Raw genomic sequence first — 10,564 nt, 5'->3', positions numbered from 1 at the left:
ATCTGTGTATTGCCTGGGATTTCCAGGTACTTGCAGCCGCCCTTGTGAACATGGTCAGGGTCTCCTCCCCACCACCCATCTCATCAGAAACACTGATTAGCTCCATTCTATAAGGAGCACCTGCAAGTCTATCATTTGCATTACAGAAATGCTTGGCCCAGACCACTTACTCCACATCCTGTGGGATTAATGACATCTCTTATCACGACAGCCCCTGCTTCAAAGCGTGCACCCACCACCTGGGCCAAAATGCTGCTGGCTGCAGGCACACATGTACTGAAACACTTCCCAGCCTCCCTCTAGTAAATACTCACCTAGTTCACCTTGCTTAAACGCTCTCCTAAGGCCAGTGCATGCTGGAATTACTTTTCTGTGACGGACCAGAAAAGCTTATCCAGGACACAGGTCTAATCTGATTTTTGTGGACAGACTGGCGTGGCTGGAGAACACCTGGAAAGCATGGGACTAACCTGAGTGTGCTTCTGTGACCAAGGAGGGTAAGAACACAAGATAAGAGGTTAAAATTTAAATAATAACAAGAGCCTAAAGATTGCTCCTGTGACATGTGAGCACTTCAGCAGCAGCCCTGTTTTTCAAACAGAAGTAAGAATGCAAAGACAACATGCAATCGGAGCTGGAGCATCTTGGTTCCTCCAGGAATGAACCTGGTTCTCCCCACCCAAATGTTTGAGCCTGGAATTCAGCCAAGCAAAAAGCCTCTCCCAGGACTGGCAAGGTTTGACAGCAAGGCTTGCCAGTGACAGGAACACAGTATTTCAGTGGTCTCACAGTCATTTTCTCCACTTTCTCCTCCTGACACACCACCTGCATGCAAACCAGCACAGCAAGAACAACCACCACAGAACTGGTTTGCTCCACTTCCCTTTGCTTTTGAGCCTCAGTGAGCCAGGGGAGATGTGAGTGGTATGTTCAGCTTTAGCAAAACCACTCGAGCTGAAGAGATTGGCACATCCATCCATGTTCCCCAGAGCTCCACTTGTTTCTTCTGGAGTGCTGCAGTTTGCTCTTGCAGGCAAAGTGAGGCAGGATGGCGATGGAAGCAGCTCACCCGAGCTACACTGTGTGCTGTCATTGGTAAGCTGTGGGCAGAGCTGCATTGTGCTTGTATTGATTCACATTTGCCAAGAATAATTACTCTCCCAGCTGCTTGGATTCAAGACAGTGTTTTCTTGCTTTAGAAGGACATACCTGCATTTTTCAGAGAAAGGCTGCAGTAACTAACAGTGTTCCCCCCCGGTGAGGCTCCTTTTCCTTGCAGACAGAAGGCACAGCAGTGCAGAGTGCAGGCAAGAGGATGGAGAAGAATCCACTTGTGTAACAGCAGAAACCAGACAGGAATTATTTTGCAAACAACAAGAAAGCGCCTTCTATGTACAAAGCATCTTTTTTCTGTCTTCCTGGAAATGCAAGCCCCTTGCTCTTCTCCTTAGTTCAGAGGCATCCCACAGTGTTCTGCAGCAAGACCTGAAGACCTGCAAAACAGAAAACTGCCAGGCAGCAGAGGCTGCAGCTGAGTCTCTGCAAAGGTGAGAAAACTGTTTACACACAGGAAAAAAATGTATTTCAGCTGAATCACTTCAATTTTGCTTTTATTTTTTAGCAGATTCAGTTTTAAGCACCAAAATCCCAGCTGTGGGAGACCTGGGAGTCCTCACATGTCACTAGATTGTTTTAAACCATCTTGACTGCGGGCATCTCCTGGATGTGGCTCTGCTGTGTGATTTCCCTTGCATTCTCACAGTGTCAGCTTGGGTAAGGCAACTCCAATTAAAACCAGTCCTGTATCTGGAAGGGTGCTGGCATCCAAGCTGGCTGTTTCTGGGTGGCAAAGAAAATGAAGCCAACACTGTGCGCAGGAGGTTTTTCAAGACACTCCCAACCATTTGGCAAAGCACTTGCAGCCACCACAGGAGTGAAATCCTGCTCAGCCCATGGGGCTGTGGACTAGCAGTTGGGGCACAGTGCCTGTTATCACCTGGACCTGGCTGGCGCTCCTTGCTGAGGGCTTCTCCTGTGGATGGCATGAGCAGAAGCGGCTTCAAAACCAGGGTGGGGAGAGCAGCCGTGTCTCAGGCAGACAGCGGTGGCTCCTAAGGCTACAGGGTTGGGGTGGAACATAACTGTGCCCTCCAAGGCACTCATCAGGCCCTATCCAGAGGGAGATCTGTGCCAGCTCTCTGGGGACCCTGGCAGGAGAGCAGTTACTGGTTTCAGCCCCACTGGCATCCTCTGGGTGCAGGCACCAGTTCAGCATATTCAGCTCCCAGAGCACCCAGGGGCCTTGCTCCCGGCTGGGAAGCTCCTTCCCCACACCACCTGGCTGCTGACAGCTTCTTGCAGGCACATGGGGCTCATCAGATTTCCCCCAAGCCCTTCAGTTCTCCTGTAACCGTTTGACATATATTTATGCTCGTAAAAGCTACCTCAGAGGCTGCAGGCCACTTGCCTTGCCACATGGCTGGGTTACACACACTTATTACCAGGAGGCCTCATTGCACTGAATGGAGGCCAGCAGTACCACCTGGGGTGCAGGATGTAGCCCCTGGCATATCAGAATTACAATATATCAAAAAAGGAGATCAGAAACCTTTTATCTTGTTATTGTAGGATCTGCAGATAAACTTCAGAAATAAAAAACAGGTTAAAGGAAAATGAAATAATCCACATATCTAGATTTAATATCCAGCCTCATACCGATGCGTTACTGAAAAATGATCTGGAGGGAAGATAGCTCCTGCACTGGGGACTGAGATCAGCAACATAATCAGAGTAAATGAAGGGTTTTCTTGTGGTGCTTGGTGGAGAAATCCCTGTGACGTGGCTGTGCTCACTATAAATAAATAAAACTTCAGAAACCAGCACACAGCAGAGATGAGATCTGAGCCTCGTAAATGAGTAAACCACTGCCCATGTACGAAATCACTGCAGGTTTTGTGCCTGATCCTGTACGTATTAAACCTCCCCCATGTAAATAGTCCCCTGAAGTTAATGGAGCTGTACTAATTTGCAATGGCTGGGGATTAAGCCGTTGGGGTTAAGCATTTCTGCCAGCTCTGATTGCAGCACGTTGTAGTTACAGGGCTGGAGGATGACTTAGAGGTATTTCTGTTGTGGGAAAAAAACATCGGTGGCCATTCCACTATGTCAGCAGTGGCCCCAGAGCACAGCCCAGGTATGAGCACTCACCCTTCACAGGCTGTGTCCTTGCACAAATCCCACTCCTGCCCTGCAAAGGAGGGTGCAGATATATAGTCAGACACTACAGTGTAAAGCTCATTTCTCTCTTTCCTTCTCATGGAGGATGTGCCAATGTTTTCCAGAGACCGTTTCATTACTGTTATGCTGCTTGCAAGCATCTTAATTTAACTCACATTATAGATTCACCAAGGCAAAATGATCTATCCACAGCCTAAATAATAAACTGGAGCGAAAACATCCTTGGGCTGCAAGAGGCCAGAACAAGCACTAACTGAAATATATAAACTTACATAACATTATTTATAGAAAGGAGCCTGATTGTCAAAGGCCCTGAGAGAGCTGGAACATGGGACTGTTTGTTCTCCCCACAAAGAAAAATTAATTATGTAAGTTTATAAATTCCAGTTGCTTTGCTTGTCTCCTGATGTGCCTGAGGACTGCCTGAAAAGTATTTATGGTTCCTGGCCACTGCTTCTTGATGGCATTTTTTAACCTTCTACTTCTGCATGCCATTGCCTCGTAACATCTTAGAGCAGGGGATTAGCTTTACACACTGTGTTCTTTGGCCATAGAAAAATGCAGATTTGTCCTGAGGTTCTGCAATAGCAAATGTACTTTAAGGAGATGCCTGGAGGAGGCCATGGCTCACTGAGCCACCAGGCGTTTTGCAGAGGGCAGTGGGGTGGCTGCTGTGTTTTAGGAGCACAGGGAGAGAGACCTGACCCAGTCACAGGAGGCTGGGATCAGACACTTCTCTCTGTTTCAGCCTGCAGTCTTCCTGTTGTGGCTTTGCTTATTTTCTGTTTCACTGCCAAGAACAGAGATGCCATGAAGACTCTAATGCTCTACATGGTTTAATAGGCAAGGCAGGAAGATTGCCATTTATTACTAAAATGCACTGTATCATGCAATTTCCTGGTAATGCTGCATTTGGCCAGGATTTTGCCAGCTGGCCATAAAGCTCAGCAAATATGGCAGAGAAATTATGTGTTATCAACCCCAAATGATTAATGTTTCCTCACAGATTCTGTTCAGAGGAACTATGGGTTTTGTTCTGTGATCACTGTTTTTCCCCCCATTCACCCCTGTAAAGTGTCACTCCTCAGGGGTCTAGAGACACTTGTCAGCATCCAAAACCACCATTTATTCAATTGCCTGGTTTTAAATATTCTCCAGTACCATCTCATTACGAAAGCTAATGGCTGAGTGCTGGAGCTTCAGTGTAGCCAAACACTAAGTGAATTAAAATGCAAGTGAATTAAAATGCAAGCTCCAAGTCCCCTGCACTCAGGGGAGATAAGAAAATGTCATCGTAGAAGTATTTCACACCTCCCTGTTGGCCGATGTCCTCTGACAGCACCACATTTCAGGGACCTGCCCTTGGGTCCTGTGCTGCGATAATGCCAAGGGCCACCTGCAAAATGCCTGAGGCCAAATGCAATTCCAGCCCCCTCCTTCCAACATGCTTTCAAACCTATTTTCCTGCAATTTCTTGCAGGTCTACCTTGCAGTTCTGCCTTGTTCCCACCAAAAGGAAGGAGGAAGGGCAAGGCACTGGGGATTTGAGCATGGGGATGATCAAGGGGTAATGGCTTTGAACTGAAAGCTGGCTGGACATAGATTAGATATAAGGAAGAAATTCTTTTCTGTGAGGGTGGTGAGGCCCTGGCACAGGTTGCCCAGAGAAGCTGTGGCTCCTCATCCCTGGCAGTGTTGAAGGCCTAGTTGGCTAGGGCTTGGCGCAACCTGGTCTAGTGGAAGGTGTCCATGCCCATGGCAGAGGGTTGGAACTGGATGAGCTTTAAGGTCCCTTCCAATCCAAACCATTCTGTCATTCTATGAACTCCATTACTTCTGGGAGGAAAGCTTCATAGCACCAGCTCTGCCACCTGTGGATTTTTTGCTGGGACAACAATCTTGGGTGATATCCCAAAATAATCCTCCCCAAATGGTACTGGCAGTTCGGAGGTGGATTTGCAGCAGGTGAGGTTGTGGCTGCATCCCCCTTGAAACTCTTTCATTGGAGGTGACCCCAGGGATTACCCATGGGATTCAGCTACTGGGAAGAGGCATGTTTGTTGGTGTATGTGTGTCCCTCTTGAGGGGGGGAGGACTCATCTGCAGCTTTGCCAAGGTTTGACTAAACCAGGGTGACCTTTATGGGTAGAAACAGGTTTAGGTTGCTGTGCTGAGGTGAGAAAGTACCAATGGTGATGGCTGCCTGTCTCCCTGCACCATCACCTTTACCTCCCAACATGGTGAGACAGGCCTAGGAGCAGAGCTTTGGCCTTCATGTTGGATCAAACAGCACCCTGAGCTCTGCTTCCCCAGGATTTGGGAATAATTTAAGAGGCACATTTTAACAGCCCCGGCTCCAGGCAAGGACTCGTCGCCTGTTTTTCCATGTGAGGAGACCACATGAAACACAACGCATTAAAAAGTCATCAGCGGCTGCTGTGGAGGAGCACCACGTTCCCCTGCCCAGCACTGCCAAGGGGTACTGCCTTCTTAAAAAGGCTCCCTCTGTCCCCAGCACTGACTGAGCACCTCTTTATAAACGTTTGGCAGAAATGAAAGAACTGTTGAAACTCCCCAGAAGGGGAAGGAAACATTTCCACAAGCCATGTGTGGCAAACATGAGTCTTCAGGGAAAGCTCCTCAGAGACTTGCGCATCTGCAAATGGTCGGTAACTGTCTAAATCAGGAAATCCATGCAGAAAAACAGTCAGTTATTTTATTATAGATAGCAAAGAACTGATGTACAGGACAGAAAATCTATCAAAATATCAACCAGTTTATCAAAAAAGCTAAAGCACAATAAAATGGGGAGGTCACGGACTCCAGTGAAAACCCTCCCATGAAACACAATAAATGCAGATGTTAATGCTGATATTTATACCTGAAAAAAGGACCTGTAAGAAAGGAAAATAAAAAAGAAACGTAAAATAAAATGACAGTGAGTAACATGAGCAATGGGAAAGTAAATCGATACCAATATAAGTATGCCTCATCATCTGCTGCTTCCCATGGCCTGAAGCTTTATGAAGTACAACACCTGGATTTGGGAAAACACGGTGTGCTTAAACTGTTGGGGTTCTTTTCCAAATACAGATGTGCCTAGAAAAATACTCAAAAACTTCAGCAGTTCTGGGAATACACGGACCAAGAAAAAAGAAAATAGTGCTAAGAGAAATCATCTTGCCAAGCAGAGAACGCGTGCACAGCTTGCCAGTTGTGTAATGCGTGATTGAAAGCAACAGCACTCGCAGATATTTTAGGGAGCACCAGATCATAAACGAGTGGCAACTTGGAGGAATTCCCAGAAAACAAGAAGTGACTGCAGGAATAAATTGCAGAGCATTTTAGCGGTGAAAAAGGTGACATCTGAGGAAGAACCAGCTGAAGGCTGCAACATGTGGCTGTTGTTTGTGAGTCTCCAGTAAGAAGCAGCAGAGCTTGGGATGGGCTGTCCATCGTGTGCACAGTGCGTCATCATGGACATGGTGCCAGAGCTGCAGCAGCAGAACCTCACTCACCGCAGGACAAATCCACACAGGGAAGCACCAGCAAAAGTGGGACCAGAGGAAATTGCTGGTGCTCCTGGGTGCTGTCCCCTGCCTGAGCAGGATGTCCTGGCATGCTCTGTGCCCTGCCTCCACCAACACAATGCAGGTTAGATGAAATACCTGGACTTTGATTGAAACCAAACTTGCCCCAGCCTGGTGGTACACAGCGGTTCCACTCACAAGTGGTTTTCAGTCATTAGTAAACCAGAAAGGATGGATACTGGGCAGACTGCAGGTTCAACTGCAACAGTGCAGGTATAAAGGGGAGTTTTCCAAAGTTAAGGGTACTGGAGCATGGCATGACTTGTGTCTCAGTTCCTTCCCTGGCTGTTTCTGAAGCCTGGGCAGGGAAACCTCTCTCAGGGGAGAGGTGAGACTCAGGCACGGGCCCTCCTTCAGCTCTTCCTCCTGCTGCTTCCTATGTCACTCATTTTCCTCCTCTGGCTGTGCTGAGCTGCTTATGTCCCTGCTGTAAATCTCCAAATTGCCTGGCTTGACGAGCAGTGCAGGGTACACTGCAATGTGGCTGTTTCCCTGAAGGAAGGAGGAAGAGGAGGAGGAGAGATGTCCCTGGCATCACACTGCTGGCACAGCTCAGCATGCAGGCACATGAGCTGGTGCCTGTGGTAGGCAGCAGGTCTCCAAACAGGACGAGGCCCTTATAGCCAACAGGGCTGTGCTGGGATGTCTGCTCAGACAGACCTACACAGGAGGTCAGCATCCACATGTGGCCCGAGCCACAGCAAGAGCTGCCCAGCCACACGTTCAGGCTGAGTCTGGTTTACATCTGAGCTTTGAGGAAGGAATCTGAAATCTCTCCTGAAGTGTGTAAGCAGCAGCTTTCATTTGCCAACACCACAGAGATATTTAGTGGGACCATTGACAGCAAGTGACATTCCTGAATCCCAACAAATAGCCATGGATGCTCGTGTCCCTCACACAAGGAAACAAAGCAGAGCAGGCCTCTTTCTACAAGTTCAGTCAAAAATAGCCAATAGGTTCAAAACTCTGCAGGAAGGGACAGATGGATGGACACACACATAAACCATGCCAGCAAGATGGCATGGTCCTGCTCAAGGGGGAAATCTGTTCTCCGTGCCCCAGCTCCAGCTGGGGATTACAGCAGTCTGGGGAAGCACAGCATCCTCTTCCCTGACTATGTCAAACCTCATGAAGCAGAAACGATTTTACTGCCCTGTGATGCTCCTGTGCCCTGACCAAGAGCTGGGCAGTGTGGTCCTCAAAACACTCGGCTTTTTTCCCTCATTTTGCACAACAGCTTACGAAGATCCACCAAGAAGAAAATGAGGACATTAGCTATTCAGGGGAGCAACGATTAGGAAGGCAGAAGCAGGCACCCATAAAAACATGTCCCCTTTTAACTTCACACCCCTACCAGGAAAGTATCTAATCATTTCCTAAATGATCCTGATACTTTTTGCCTCAGCCTCCGTGCCTGGTTACCCATTCCACATATTTATTATTCTTTGCATGAAATAATACTTCCTGACATCTGTTCCCAGTTTGTTTCTCTTTAATTTCCATTTATAGCACATTTTCCTATCCTCTGACCATGTTAAAATAAAACAATAAGTATGTTTGACACAGTGCAAGTTACTTAAGATCATGATCCTTCCCTGACCCTGATTTTACTTTTTTTTTAAACATGCTCCAAAATGCAGAAAAACCCCTCCATTTTCATGAAAAAACAAGTGGAAAGCTCAGAGAATCATCAGCCACCCAGCATTCCACACCTGTGCCAGCAGCCACGTACCCATGGACCAGTGTGAGGATTGGCTGGTAGTTACAGTTCAGTTCCACTCTGACAAGTATTTGTTGCGGAGAGCAAGGAGCTATGGGGCTGTGCAGTCCTTCCATGAGATGGAGGGGAGAACCAGGGGGCCATAAGAGATGAGATGGCAGAGGGACAGGCACAGTAAAGGAAATGTTAATTCCCAATGCAGTGATGCAAATTGGCTTGAGTGATGCTTGGCCTTCTGACCAGGCAGATGGGAAAAGGTGCCCTTCCCTCACTCTGAAGAGATTCTGTGTCCAAGTGCAATCTGGCAAGTCCACAAGCAATAAATTCACAAGGAGGAGCAATAAGGAGTACTTCAGTTTTGGCACAAGAACATTTTATATTGTCATTTCTATCTTGGTACAAGCCCTCAATGTAATTTTAGCTCAGGAGGAGGTTGCTTATGAAGCTGAAATAAAACTGAAAGAATCAATGTGGCCTCCAACCAAATGTGTGTGCTGTCGTGGTTTAACCCCATCCAGACAGCTTGTTCACCCACTCCCCCCCCTTCTTGCCCTCCCCCTACTCCTGGAAGGATGGAGAAGAGAATCAGAGAGAAATCAACTCCCACGGGTTGAGATAAGAACAGTTTAGTAACTAAGGAATAACACAAATCACTACTGCTACCACCAATGATAATAATGATAAAGGAAATAACAAGGGAAGAGAATACAACACCTCATCACCAGGCGACCGATAACTCGCCCCCCCAGCCTGACCAAGCACCGACCGATACCTCCTCCAACCCCGCAGTCCCAGCCCTTCTGGTAACTCCCCGTTACCTCTGGGCATGACGTGCTGTGGTATGGAATACCTCTTTGGTCAGTTTGGGTCAGGTGTCCTGTCTCTGCTTCCTCCCAGCTTCCCTTCTCCCTGGCAGAGCATGAGGCTTGCAAAGTCCTTGGCCAAACCAAAACATCATTGTTTTCAGCTCTGTTCCCAGCCCGAAAGTCAAAACACAGCACTGCACCAGCTACCAAGAAAGAGAAAAATGACTGCTGCTGCTGAACCCAGGACAGTGGGCACACCTTCTGGTTAAGTACAAAACAGTGTACTGTGGTTAAGAGCACAAAACAGTGAGCCACTGTCATCACCAGCTGCTCCACCACCACCTTATGGACAATCAGGTATTTCTCCAGTAGGGACTATCATGCTCCATGCCCAGGACAGCCCCTCCAGGTCGTCCTGCATGGATAAGCCAGTCTGTGTGGTTATACATCCTGCTGTGACAGGGACGTGCACCCCTGAACGGAAACATCTGAAACAGAAAACAGTTCTCGGTCCTCTGCAGCAGAAGGGTGGTGGTTGCTCCGCAGTTTGGTGCTATGGCAAAGAGATGTGGGTGTCTCCACAGCCAAGGGCCAGAGCAACTTGGGGAACTCAGCTCGTGGTGCCCTATGCATACCTTATCTGCCTCTGGAAGCTTTCTTCACACAACTATTTTATCAACAGGGCTTTGGCCTGCAAGGCTGCCAAGGACATTTTCCTTTTATCCAAATTCCAAGCTGAATGAGCACACACTAGAAACCCTGGGTCTAACCTGGGGCTTTCTGAGGTCAAAACAAACATCATGACAAACAGGACTAAGAGCAGCCAAGTTAAACTGTGCTCTGACAAAGCACTGGCCTCTCAAACACACCGTGCAGCTTGGTGCCAGGGCTGCACCACTACCCACCGAGAGCTGGAAGGCTGATGAGGGTGGATGGTCTTTGGGGAAGCAGGTCAGAAGTGGCTTTGAAGGCTTGCCAGCAGATTGCTGGATCGGGTGCTCAGCACATGTAGGAGGGCTGCTCCTTTGGGAGAACTAGCATTTCCCAGCCCTGTGGCTCCTCTGGGTTGCCCTCTGGCTCTCCATAGTGTTGGGTAGGTGTGACTGGATGGTCTAGCAACACTGCCCAACCTCACACCCTCAGGATCCATTTAATCCTCAGCAGCACAGACACTCCCATTACAGAAGTGTGTTTGTCTCTGCTCCCTGAAC

General features: G+C 48.1%; 1 long non-coding RNA gene across 1 annotated transcript; it reads right to left on the bottom strand.

Annotated features, from left to right (window-relative positions):
* Positions 1–5,939: 5,939 nt before the first annotated feature.
* Positions 5,940–9,036, bottom strand: LOC133213722 (uncharacterized). Its single transcript, XR_009725862.1, has 2 exons — positions 8,540–9,036; positions 5,940–6,131 (listed from the first exon to the last, which is right to left on the bottom strand). It is a non-coding gene; the product is annotated as an uncharacterized LOC133213722 (long non-coding RNA).
* Positions 9,037–10,564: the final 1,528 nt, after the last annotated feature.

This window comes from Neopsephotus bourkii, unplaced genomic scaffold, assembly GCF_033783945.1.
Source record: "Neopsephotus bourkii isolate Nb327-2 ecotype Australia unplaced genomic scaffold, CSIRO-AGI_Nbou_v1 NB_845, whole genome shotgun sequence".
Classification (NCBI taxonomy): Eukaryota; Metazoa; Chordata; class Aves; order Psittaciformes; family Psittacidae; genus Neopsephotus; species Neopsephotus bourkii.
This window is presented reverse-complemented; position numbering and strand designations above follow the sequence as displayed.